Source organism: Dendropsophus ebraccatus, chromosome 2, assembly GCF_027789765.1.
Source record: "Dendropsophus ebraccatus isolate aDenEbr1 chromosome 2, aDenEbr1.pat, whole genome shotgun sequence".
Lineage (NCBI taxonomy): Eukaryota > Metazoa > Chordata > Amphibia > Anura > Hylidae > Dendropsophus > Dendropsophus ebraccatus.
Genome location: NC_091455.1, coordinates 7,115,271 through 7,129,633, shown reverse-complemented (window position 1 = coordinate 7,129,633; position 14,363 = coordinate 7,115,271). Strand labels below are relative to the sequence as shown.

The window sequence follows — 14,363 nt, the reverse complement described above, 5'->3', positions numbered from 1 at the left end:
CCTCTGATAATCATTAGAAGGGGTGGGCCGGCTAGGATCGATGCTCTGGGGGTGGGGCAGTGCTCCAAAAAGCCCTACTGGCCAGAGAACTATATTAAAACTGCACGGGAACAGCTTGGGAGATGAAGGTAAAAGACATACCTTCCTCTTCTGAGTCTCCTGTGCAGTAGATTGGTCTAACCTGCGGATAGTCACAAAAACAATTAAGCCCAATTTTCAAGCTGATGGGGGGGGGGGGGGGGGGGGAAAGAGGGGGGAGGCATATAATACCATCATGTCCAGTCTGGGGCCCAGCCTTCTCCAGTATGAGGGGCCATTCTCATAGAGTGCGGCGCCCCCCGTATTCTCCACTCTGTATGCTAATAAGCGGAGCTTCATTTTATTAGAGCGGTAAATTTTCCAAAGAACAACAGGGATGATGAGAGGACTAGGGCTCGATGGCTGTAAATGTGTCACGCTATTAACATTGCCGGGCCCGTTATATGAACAGTAAAACTGAATTAGCGCTGATGTAGGCGGTAATTACATCTGCCATAACCACTTGTGAATAAAAGCCGAGCAGTGTCAGGGGCATCAGGGGCACCAGACCCTCTTGTGCATCCAGGTAACATGTTCAAGGGCTCCTCCAGGAGAGGGAGAGTGTGACTCCGCTGAGGAGCGCCCTGACCCCCTATGGACACCGCTGAGGAGCGCACTGACCCCCTCTGGGCCCCGCTGAGGAGCGCCCTGACCCCCTCTGGGCCCCGCTGAGGAGCGCCCTGACCCCTCTGGACAGCGCTGAGGAATAACCCATCCTACCCTACCGGGTAGTTTATTGCAGGTTGTTTTAGAGCAAAAGTCTTCCTCCGTTGCTCTTCCGGTCTCTCTCGCTCAGACCTCAAAAGATCTCTCAGCTCCCATTCTTCTCGGCTTCTGGAGAGCTTTGCAGCTCCATCATTTCCTTCTTTCTCTTCCTTCCCCGTCCTCTTTCCTCTGGACGCCTAGTCCCTTTGAAACTCTGTCTTGGTATCGGCCCCTTACACCATTGTCTTTCTCTTCTGTACGCCTTGTTGGGCTCCCCACTGGGGCAACCACCACCTCCTTTCCCATCTGCCAGGGAGGAAGATCTTAATACAACTTTCTCCGCAGCGCAGGTGGAGCGGGATTATACCTGCACACACTCTTCATCCATCTCCTCACGTTTTCAGGAGGCGGGATATAAAATACTCTCTCGCTGGTAACGTGTGCCCACCCACATTTACCGGATGCTTCCAGAAGTCTCCCAGCTGTGCTGGAGGAATTGTGGGGAAGGAGTCTGGCTTCTGCACACTTTCTGGAGCCTCTGGAGTCTTATACTGGTTCCTTTTTGGAAGGAGGTGTGACTTAACTCACGGATCGCCAACTACCCTTCACCCCTTCGTCATCTGGTCAACGCTGCTAGGTCATGTATACCGGCATCGTGGAGAAACCCGGACCCTCCCAGCATATCTGTATGGATACACCAGGTCGAGGACATTGAGTGTATGGAAGACCTCACAGCACAACTGCACGACCGTTCCTCGCGCTTCTTCTGTACTTTCTTCTACTGGGACCAATTCACAGAAAAACTTTTTTTCCTTCTTTTTCCCATTCTGTGGATATTCGCCCCCCCCCCCCCCCCCCTCCTCTTTTATTCTCTCACTTTTCGTACTTTTCTCTCCCGGGTGTCAGATTGTTATGGGCGCTAGCCCGCTCCCAGAACTTTGCCCTACCATTTCACGTACGCTCATGGGAGTTTCAAGTTGTTTTCCCGTTGTGTTAATAGATATGTTCTTGTCATGTAACCATGCAAAATAATGAGGAAAAAAAATGGTGTTAATTTGCGCCTACCCGGCGACTGCCGTTAAGAATTTCTATTTGGAAAATGAAATAAAATTTAGAGTTTAAGAAGAATTACTGATCATCAGGAATCTGGTCAGATTTTCCTCTTCGTTCTTCTATGCTTCTCCTCCATGTGAGCCTGACGCCTCTCAGCCCGTCCGTGGTTAGACAGCGCCCTCTAGAGGTCACATTCATAACAAGTCCAGAAGGAGAAAAAGTAAACTACATAATGAGCTTCATGAATCAGGAGGTTCAGGATGCATAGGTCCTGCTCAAATATGATTGATATGATAGCCCTCTCATAACAGCACATATTCAACTGGGAGACCACCAGTATATGAGCCTGGGCAGCTATCACAGAGGTGGACACCCCCCTTTTCTGCAGATCAGCCTTCATACAAAAGCAGAAAGGAGAAAGAGCTGACACTTAGGGGTGCAGGAGAGCCGGACGGGTACTGGAAGCCATATTGGTGGTCTCCCTGCTCGCCTAGATCAGAGGCTGATAACCCCCTGGCAGCTCCCGGACACTGGACATGTATGAACCAATCACCTGTCATGCGTCACCCATAAGGATTCTATACATTCTACTCCCAGCAGACGCCTGTCATATCTGACCTTATGTCGTCCTTCCATCCCCGGCTGTCCAGCCTGTGGCTCCCCCATCTGCCATCACCGATCCATTGGTCACCCTATGTAAGTCTATTCATGAAAAGCCATTCCCCAACACACCAATCCGCCATGACGGTATGAAGCCTGGCGAGAATATTTCAGGATTGGGGGCCATTCTCTACCCTATGAATAGAGTCTGTGAGTGTGTGTGTGTGGGGGGGGGGGGGGGGAGGAATATATCAGGATTGGGGGCCATCCTCTACCCTATGAATAGAGTCTGTGAGTGTGTGTGTGTGTGTGTGTGTGTGGGGGGGGGGGGTATATCAGGGTCGGAGGACCATTCTCTACCCTTTTGAACGGCGTCTCTGACCATACCCCCCACCCCTGTATAACAGCCCCGGTGGTGACAGCCGCTCCTCCAGCACATGACATATAGTGGTGATTTACGCCGGCTCACGCACCCAGATACTTTGCTTCGAGGCTCCTAACAAGTCCTGGAGAAGTGGCTGCAGCTTAAGAAAGTCTCAGCACTTAGTAACATACGAGACAGGATCAGGTTCACCTCCATTTATAACACGAGGGGCCAAACCTGGACCCCCGGATTACCAGATACACAATATATCAGGCATTATACCGCACCCTCATCACCAGATTATAATGTCTATCTATTCCTGAGAAAGCCGAATGGCCCACAAAAGATCTGCTATTCCGTAAGGGCCGTCATCCAGCTTTCCAATACTACAGTAGAGTCTGATCATCCAGCTCTCCCATACCCGCAGAAAGGGTCCGATCATCCAGCTCTCCCATACCCCAGAAAGGGTCTGATCATCCAGCTCTCCCATACCCCAGAAAGGGTCTGATCATCCAGCTCTCCCATACCCCAGAAAGGGTCTGATCATCCAGCTCTCCCATACCCCAGAAAGGGTCTGATCATCCAGCTCTCCCATACCCCAGAAAGGGTCTGATCATCCAGCTCTCCCATACCTCAGAAAGGGTCTGATCATCCAGCTCTCCCATACCCCATAAAGGGTCTGATCATCCAGTTCTCCCATACCCCAAGAAAGGGTCTGATCATCCAGCTCTCCCATACCCCAGAAGGGTCTGATCATCCAGCTCTCCCATAACCCAGAAGGGTCTGATCATCCAGCTCTTCCATACTCCAGTAGGGTCTGATCATCCAGCTCTCCCATACCCCAGAAGGGTCAGATCCCCATTAGCATGTCAGATGTTCCTGTTGGGAAGTCCCCGGCTGAACCCTCTTTAGAGGAAATTTAAACGGCAATAAACAAGACGTCCCTCTATAAGAGGACGAGAGCCATGGGTGCTACAAGTTCCACCCCAAATGGTCACAGTGGACTGATTCCCAATATTGTATTGCTACTGACTACTAGGGAATGTTCCGGACATGAGGATATCCCCCCTGAGTAGAACACATCCTGTTTGGTGTGTGGTAGACCCAGACGAGATCCAACACTCTTCTCTTTGTACAATACATCTTACCCACCCCCATAGTAAAGACCGTATTACACGTAGCGATAATCGTTCAAACGCTATATATTCGCTATAACGATCGTTTGCTAGTGATAACTAGCGATTTTGTAGCAAATGATTCTGAGGTTATTACATTCGCTGATTACTGTTATGAATGATCATGATTACGACGTTACATGTCGTTAATCGTTCCTCAGGACGACCCACACAACATGTTTTATCAGCGAACGACTTATTACACGAACAAATATGCGAACGATCAGCGAACTACCAACTATAATATTTTAACATTGAAAGACAAAAATGAACAATTTCTTATTCGTCGTTTGATCGTTGGGTGTTATTACACGGACAGATAATCGCTCATTTCCATCATGATCTTTACTGTAATTCTGAAAACTCAATAAAAACATTGAAACAGAAGGGTCTCTTCATCCAGCTTTCCCATACTCCAGGAAGACCTGCTCATCCAGCTTTCCCATGCTCCAGAAGGGTTTTATCATCCAGCTTTCCCATACTCCAGAGGGGCTTCATCATCCAGCTTTCCCATACTCCAGAGGGGCTTCATCATCCAGCTTTCCCATACTCCAGGAAGACCTGATCATTCAGCTTTCCCATGCTCCAGAAGGGTTTTATCATCCAGCTTTCCCATACTCCAGAGGGGCTTCATCATCCAGCTTTCCCATACTCCAGAGGGGCTTCATCATCCAGCTTTCCTATACTCCAGAGGGGCCTGATCATCCAGCTTTCCCATACTCCAGAGGGGCCTGATCATCCAGCTTTCCCATACTCCAGAGGGGCCTGATCATCCAGCTTTCCCATACTCCAGAGGGGCTTCATCATCCAGCTTTCCCATACTCCAGAGGGGCTTCATCATCAATCTTTCCCATACTCCAGAGGGGCTTCATCATCCAGCTTTCCCATACTCCAGAAGGGCTTCATCATCCAGCTTTCCCATACTCCAGATGGGCTTCATCATCCAGCTTTCCCATACTCCAGAGGGGCTTCATCATCCCGCTTTCCCATACTCCAGAGGGGCCTGATCATCCAGCTTTTCCATACTCCAGAGGGGCTTCATCATCCAGCTTTCCCATACTCCATGGAGGGCTTCATCATCCAGCTTTCCCATACTCCAGAGGGGCCTGATCATCCAGCTTTCCCATACTCCAGAGGGGCCTGATCATCCAGCTTTCCCATACTCCAGAGGGGCTTCATCATCCAGCTTTCCCATACTCCATGGAGGGCTTCATCATCCAGCTTTCCGATACTCCAGAAGGGCTTCATCATCCAGCTTTCCCATACTCCAGAAGGGCTTCATCATCCAGTTTTCCCATACTCCATGGAGGGCTTCATCATCCAGCTTTCCCATACTCCATGGAGGGCGATAAGTTGGGGGAACACTGCATTAACCTTTACACTCATACTGCGTAGAACATGGAGGGGTGCAGGAATCACCAGAGTGGCCCCCCTCAAAACGAAGCCCTATTCCCTCACTCTATGTGACTTATTCAAGCTTACGTGTAACAAAACTACAACTCCCAGCATGCCCTGTCAGTAAGTGTGTACAGTGTCAGAGCAGGGAATGCCCCTGCCGGGAGGTGCTGAGTGATTTAGGACGGAGCGCGGCGCCCCTCCCTGGGTGAAGACGTCCACCTGTCATGGGTGACAGCATAAGAAAATAGCCAGGAATGAGCAGAATCCCAGGACACCGAGCCGCGGCCACCAACTGCGGTAACGGAGAACGCGCCAATGATCGACTGCCCGCCGTGGGGATTAGGTCAGCGGTCAATGTCTGTCCCGGCTGAGGGCGGGGGAGGGGCTGAGTATTACCTGCACACACAGGGGGAGACAGAGGGGCAGGTGGCTGGTAAGGTGGAGCTGCCCTCTAATTCTGACCCCTCCTCACTCTCCAGCCCAGGACAAGGTCTACCTTAAAGTGACCCCACAGAGTAGGAGCACCCCCTACATGAGACTGATTCCCCCCCCCCCCCCGAAGGAGCCTGCCAGCGACTAGCATTACTCTGTGGTAAATATACAAGTGGGCGGGGCAGGGTGTGTCGGGCAAAGCAATGCTCTGTAATACCTGCTCCTATCTACACAGCCAGCCATGAGAGGGGAGACGACAAGACGAGCACAGTCAGCTCCACTACAAGGGGCTATACAAAGAGATATACAGTGTACTATGTATCAGTATGGAGTCCGGGCTGCAGAGCTCACAGAGCATTGTCTACACTGGATACAGCTGAGAGCAGGACTAGCTATATACAACGTATCAGTCTGGAGCTCACAGAGCATTGTCTATACTGGATACAGCTGAGAGCAGGACTAGCTATATACAATGTATCAGTCTGGAGTCCAGGCTGTTTGTATCCAGTGTAGACAATGCTCTGTGTGACCTTTCTATATCACTATGTGTGACCCCTCTCTATATCACTATGTGTGACCCCTCTCTATATCACTATGTGTGACCCCTCTCTATATCACTATGTGTGACCCCTCTCTATATCACTATGTGTGACCCCTCTCTATATCACTATGTGTGACCTCTCTCTATATCACTATGTGTGACCTCTCTCTATATCACTATGTGTGACCTCTCTCTATATCACTATGTGTGACCCCTCTCTATATCACTATGTGTGACCCCTCTCTATATCACTATGTGTGACCCCTCTCTATCACTGTGTGACCCCTCTCTATATCACTATGTGTGACCCCTCTCTATATCACTATGTGTGACCCCTCTCTATATCACTATGTGTGACCTCTCTCTATATCACTATGTGTGACCTCTCTCTATATCACTATGTGTGACCTCTCTCTATATCACTATGTGTGACCCCTCTCTATATCACTATGTGTGACCCCTCTCTATATCACTATGTGTGACCCCTCTCTATATCTCTATGTGTGACCCCTCTATATCACTATGTGTGACCCCTCTCTATATCACTATGTGTGACCTCTCTCTATATCACTATGTGTGACCCCTCTCTATATCACTATGTGTGACCCCTCTCTATATCACTATGTGTGACCCCTCTCTATATCACTATGTGTGACCCCTCTCTATATCACTATGTGTGACCCCTCTCTATATCACTATGTGTGACCCCTCTCTATATCACTATGTGTGACCTCTCTCTATATCACTATGTGTGACCCCTCTCTACATCACTATGTGTGACCCCTCTCTATATCACTATGTGTGACCCCTCTCTATATCACTATGTGTGACCTCTCTACATCACTATGTGTGACCCCTCTCTATATCACTAGGTGTGACCCCCCTCTATATCACTATGTGTGACCTCTCTCTATCACTATGTGTGACCCCTCTCTATATCACTGTGTGACACCCCTCTATATCACTATGTGTGACCCCTCTCTATATCACTATGTGTGACCCCCCTCTCTATATCACTATGTGTGACCCCCCTCTCTATATCACTATGTGTGACCCCCCTCTCTATATCACTATGTGTGACCTCTCTATATCACTATGTGTGACCTCTCTCTATATCACTATGTGTGACCCCCCTCTCTATATCACTATGTGTGACCTCTCTATATCACTATGTGTGACCTCTCTATATCACTATGTGTGACCTCTCTATATCACTATGTGTGACCTCTCTATATCACTATGTGTGACCTCTCTATATCACTATGTGTGACCTCTCTATATCACTATGTGTGACCTCTCTCTATATCACTATGTGTGACCCCCCTCTCTATATCACTATGTGTGACCTCTCTATATCACTATGTGTGACCTCTCTATATCACTATGTGTGACCTCTCTATATCACTATGTGTGACCCCTCTCTATATCACTATGTGTGACCTCTCTATATCACTATGTGTGACCCCTCTCTATCACTATGTGTGACCCCTCTCTATCACTATGGGTGACCCCTCTCTATATCACTATGGGTGACCCCTCTCTATATCACTATGTGTGACCCCTCTCTCTATATCACTATGTGTGACCCCTCTCTATATCACTATGTGTGACCCCTCTCTATATCACTATGTGTGACCCCTCTCTATATCACTATGTGTGACCCCTCTCTCTATATCACTATGTGTGACCCCTCTCTCTATATCACTATGTGTGACCCCTCTCTATATCACTAGGTGTGACCCCTCTCTATATCACTAGGTGTGACCCCTCTCTATATCACTAGGTGTGACCCCTCTCTATATCACTAGGTGTGACCCCTCTCTATCACTGTGTGACCCCTCTCTATCACTGTGTGACCCCTCTATATCACTATGTGTGACCCCTCTATATCACTATGTGTGACCCCTCTCTATCACTGTGTGACCCCTCTATATCACTATGTGTGACCCCTCTATATCACTATGTGTGACCCCTCTCTATCACTGTGTGACCCCTCTATATCACTATGTGTGACCTCTCTCTATATCACTATGTGTGACCCCTCTCTATCACTGTGTGACCCCTCTATATCACTATGTGTGACCTCTCTCTATATCACTATGTGTGACCCCCCTCTATATCACTATGTGTGACCCCTGTATATCACTATGTGTGACCCCCCCCTCTATATCACTATGTGTGACCCCCTCTCTAAGAGACTATGGGGGAGGGCTGGCTACTATATAAGAGACTATGGGGGAGGGCTGGCTACTATATAAGAGATTATTTAGAGGGCTGGCTTCTATATAAGACTATGGAGGAGGGCTGGCTACTATATAAGACTATGGGGGAGGGCTGGCTACTATATAAGACTATGGGGGAGGGCTTGCTACTATATAAGAGACTATGGGGGAGGGCGGCTACTATATAAGAGACTATTGGGGAGCAGGGCTGGCTACTATATAAGACACTATTTAGAGGGCTGGCTACTATATAAGAGACTATGGGGGAGGGCTTGCTACTATATAAGAGACTATGGGGGAGGGCGGCTACTATATAAGAGACTATGGGGGAGGGCGGCTACTATATAAGAGACTATGGGGGAGGGCTGGCTACTATATAAGACTATGGGGAGGGCTGGCTACTATATAAGAGATTATTGGGGAGGGCGGCTACTATATAAGAGACTATTGGGGAGCAGGGCTGGCTACTATATAAGAGACTATGGGGGAGGGCTGGCTACTATATAAGACACTATTTAGAGGGCTGGCTACTATATAAGAGACTATTTAGAGGGCTGGCTACTATATAAGACACTATTGGGGAGAGCTGGCTACTATATGGGTCACTATTGGGAGGGGGCTACTATATAAGACACTATTGGGGCTGGCTACTATATGGGTCACTATGGGGGAGGACTGGCTACTATATGGGTCACTATGGGGAGGGCTGGCTACTATATGGGTCACCATGGGAAGGGCTGGCTACTATATGGGTCACCATGGGGAGGGCTGGCTACTATATGGGTCACTATGGGGAAGGACTGGCTACTATATGGGTCACTATAGGGAGGGCTGGCTACTATATGGGTCACTATGGGGGAGGACTGGCTACTATATGGGTCACTATGGGGGAGGACTGGCTACTATATGGGTCACTATGAGGAGGACTGGCTACTATATGGGTCACTATGGGGGAGGACTGGCTACTATATGGGTCACTATGAGGAATACTGGCTACTATATGGGTCACTATGGGGGAGGACTGGTTACTATATGGGTCACTATGGGGGAGGACTGGCTACTATATGGGTCACTATGGGGGAGGACTGGCTACTATATGGGTCACTATGGGGAGGGCTGGCTACTATATGGGTCACTATGAGGAATACTGGCTACTATATGGGTCACTATGGGGGAGGACTGGCTACTATATGGGTCACTATGGGGGAGGACTGGCTACTATATGGGTCACTATGAGGAATACTGGCTACTATATGGGTCACTATGGGGGAGGACTGGCTACTATATGGGTCACTATGGGGGAGGGCTGGCTACTATATGGGTCACTATGGGGAGGGCTGGCTACTATATGGGTCACTATGGGGAGGGCTGGCTACTATATGGGTCACTATGGGGGAGGACTGGCTACTATATGGGTCACTATGAGGGAGGACTGGCTACTATATGGGTCACTATGGGGGAGGACTGGCTAGTATGTGGGTTACTATGGGGGAGGGCTGGCTACTATATGGGTACTATGAGGAGGGCTGGCTACTATATGGGTCACTATGGGGAGGGCTGGCTACTATATGGGTCACTATGGGGGAGGACTGGCTAGTATGTGGGTCACTATGGGGAGGGCTGGCTACTATATGGGGCTCTAATAGTAGGCCTGGCTAGTATGTGGGTCGCTATTGGGAGGGGGGGGCTACTACATGGGGCAGAATTACGGGATTACCTACAGCTTGAGGGATATATTAGGTAACTACCATGTGGGGACAATTACTTTAGGATAGACAGTGCCAGAAATGCCACACGCATTTTTTATTAAATACCATGGTTGGCCCGCGACTTTGTCCAATTCTTTAATTTTGCCCACTTTGTATTTAAGTTTGACACCCCTGCTGAAGGACGTTAGGGAGAAGCTGCTAAGCCCGATCCCCTGTACCCCAGTGTGATAATAACCCCCCGGGGGGTGAGCGGACGCTTATGGAGGAGAAGGAGTTGAAGCTACCGCTTACCAGCTCGACATCCCTGGTTACATCATGTCCCATCCTCCAAAGCTGCACTCACTATTCTGCCGTTACTTCATGTCTCATGCTCCAGAGCTGCACTCACTATTCTGCAATTACATCGTGTCTCATCCTCCAGAGCTGCACTCACTATTCTGCTATTATGTCCCATCCTCCAGAGCTGCACTCACTATTCTGCTGTTATGTCCCATCCTCCAGAGCTGCACTCACTATTCTGCTGTTATGTCCCATCCTCCAGAGCTGCAGTCACTGTTCTGCTGTTACATCATGTCCCATCCTCCAGAGCTGCACTCACTATTCTGCTGTTACATCATGTCCCATCCTCCAGAGCTGCACTCACTATTCTGCCATTACTTCATGTCTCATGCTCCAGAGCTGCACTCACTATTCTGCTGTTACATCGTATCTCATCCTCCAGAGCTGCACTCACTATTCTGCCGTTACTTCATGTCTCATGCTCCAGAGCTGTACTCACTATTCTGCTGTTACATCGTGTCTCATCCTCCAGAGCTGCACTCACTATTCTGCCATTACTTCATGTCTCATGCTCCAGAGCTGCACTCACTATTCTGCTGTTACATCGTATCTCATCCTCCAGAGCTGCACTCACTATTCTGCCGTTACTTCATGTCTCATGCTCCAGAGCTGTACTCACTATTCTGCTGTTACATCGTGTCTCATCCTCCAGAGCTGCACTCACTATTCTGCTGTTACATCGTGTCTCATCCTCCAGAGCGGCACTCACTATTCTGCTGTTACATCGTGTCTCATCCTCCAGAGTGGCACTCACTATTCTGCTGTTATGTCCCATCCTCCAGAGCTGCACTCATTATTCTGCTGTTACATCATGTCTCATCCTCCAGAGCTGCACTCACTATTCTGCTGTTACTTCATGTCTCATGCTCCAGAGCTGCACTCACTATTCTGCTGTTATGTCCCATCCTCCAGAGCTGCACTCATTATTCTGCTGTTATATCATGTCTTATCCTCCAGAGCTGCACTCACTATTCTGCTGTTACTTCATGTCTCATGCTCCAGAGCTGCACTCACTATTCTGCTGTTATCATGTCCAAACCGTCAGCTGTACAAGGCGTCTGCACTGCTATAAAGCAGCCTCTGGTGTGATGCATTGTGGGAGATCTCATGTTACTACCAGAGCCATCAGGATGTATGATAGGACTGTACAGTGCATTATGGGAGATGGAGTGATTTATATAGTGTAACCAGGAGACATCCCACAATGCATCACAGCTCAGCACATACACATCAAGCAACACACATTATAAAAGCTACTTTAGACGTAGATGCCACCTGCAGTCCTATGTAAGAGCACAGATAACAGTGATATCTCTGAGTACAGATGATGTAGTAGATGTCACCTGCAGTCCTATGTAACAGCACAGATAACACAGTGATATCTCTGAGTACAGATGATGTAGTAGATGTCACCTGCAGTCCTATGTAACCACAGATAACACAGTGATATCTCTGAGTACAGATAATGTAGTAGATGTCACCTGCAGTCCTATGTAACAGCACAGATAACACAGTGATATCTCTGAGTACAGATAATGTAGTAGATGTCACCTGCAGTCCTATGTAACACCACAGATAGTGATATCTCTGAGTACAGATAATGTAGTAGGTGTCACATGCAGTCCTATGTAACACCACAGATTACAGGGTATGGGGTGTGACCCTGCAGGTTATATTTTTGGTGTTTGGGCCATGATAACACTTGTCACCTACAGATATTTCCTTCTCAGTTTCCTTGTTGACCTCTGACCCGGGAAACAGTCTTATGTTCACAGCTCCCTCTGGTCCTTGAGGTCTGTGTAGCCCTCTCATATTACACCCCGTAACTCCTTCAGCGCCAGAACCCATGTACTCAGAGATATCACTGTGTTATCTGTGGTGTTACATAGGACTGCAGGTGACATCTACTGCATTATCTGTACTCAGAGATATCATTGTGTTATCTGTGCTGTTACATAGGACTGCCTGTCTCTGTTTTGGTCCCTGTACACCTGATGCACCATGAGATTTCTCAGAGTAGACGTAATAAGTTCTCGGGAAATGCAATGTGAAAGTTCTAAACATGTCAAAGGAAACTGAACACCGTTATACACACAGGGGGGGGGGGGGCTGGGCAGGCGGCCAAATATGTGAACTTTCACCGATCCCCCCAGCAGTGCACCCCGGGTTCTGGTGGTAATGATTTATGAGCAGGTCGGGTCCGGCTCGTAATGACATTATCTCTGCAGACTCCGCTTTGACCTGCGGCACTGACCCCTGGGCCATATAAACCAGGAATGAACCAACAGCTGCCTAGACCCCCAGTACATAGATGCCCCCTATATAGGTATCCTCGCTGGGGCATACACCCTCCCCAGCCTGACATGGCTGATACCAGAGAGTAATAGATTGTATATACCTGTCCTACACCCTCCCCAGCCTGACATGGCTGATACCAGAGAGTAATAGAGTGTATATACCTGTCCCACAGTCACCTCCCCCCCCAGCATGACATGGCTGATACCAGAAAGTAATAGGTTGTATATACCTGTCCTACAGTCACCTCCTCCCCCCCCAGCCTGACATGGCAGATACCAGAGAGTAATAGATTGTATATACCTGTCCTACAGTCACCTATCCCCCCCCAGCCTGACATGGATGATACCAGAGAGTAATAGATTGTATATACCAGTCCTATAGAAACCGCCCCGCCCCCCCCCCCCCAGCCTGACATGGCTGATACCAGAGAGTAATAGATTGTATATACCTGTCCTACAGTCACCTCCCCCCCCCCCAGCCTGACATGGCTGATACCAGAGAGTAATAGATTGTATATACCTGTCCTACAGTCACCTCCCCCCCCCCCAGCCTGACATGGCTGATACCAGAGAGTAATAGATTGTATATACCTGTCCTACAGTCACCTTCCCCCCCTCAGCCTGACATGGCTGACACCAGAGAGTGATAGCATGTATATAGACCTCTGCTAATGGGGGATGTCTCCTTCCTGTGTCAGTGATGGTGGGTGATGCATACCCCTCCTCCCCCTCCTCAGTATGATTGATCCCGGTGGCGGCCGCTCAGGTTCTCTTTCCTCCGATCATTAGTAATTCAATTTTCTCTTTTTATTAGTCGTCCCTTATCTGCGCGGTGGCGGCGACGTCCGACCTCTCCGCACACGGGGAAAGCGTCTCCCATCTCCCTGATTCATTCAGCCACGGGGGAGGGGTGATACCCGCCACAAATAAAGTTTAATGTTGATTGTGATGGAATTTCTAATGGCGAGGAGATTGATTGAAGGCGGCCATTGCGGCGCGGCAGTAACTCAGGGGGCGGCGGTGGCGGCTTCTGCACCCGCGGCCTCGCTTATTTAAAACAATCCAATTTGCAAGGATAATTATAGATGAGGGTTTTATCAGCGGTAAAAAATGAGTGCAGAGGGCGGGGGAGGGGGGCGGCCATTTTTTTCCCGCCTCTTTGATACGGGGCTCGGCATCAGTGGTTATTGCTGCAAATGACTGGATATTTGCTTCACTTCCCATAAAGAGGAAATTAGGCGATCAATTACTGCGGATAGATAGAGCGAGGACAAGCGACGCCGGCACAAGGCTGCCCCCTGCTGTCCGCACGATTAACCACAACATCATCACACCTAGACCTGAGCTGCTGCAGAACCTCACTGTGAAGAGGAGGACGACTGCTCAGTGCTCAGTCTGTGACTGGAAGGAAGTTCCCACGCCATCTTCAGAAAAAGGCGCTGCAGCAGCT

General features: G+C 49.0%; 1 protein-coding gene across 1 annotated transcript in view; it reads right to left on the bottom strand.

The window, feature by feature from the left end:
- Positions 1-14,363, bottom strand: part of ZC3H3 (zinc finger CCCH-type containing 3) — an 87,962-nt gene that overhangs the window by 69,526 nt on the left and 4,073 nt on the right. The gene's annotated exons all lie outside the window — the stretch shown is intronic.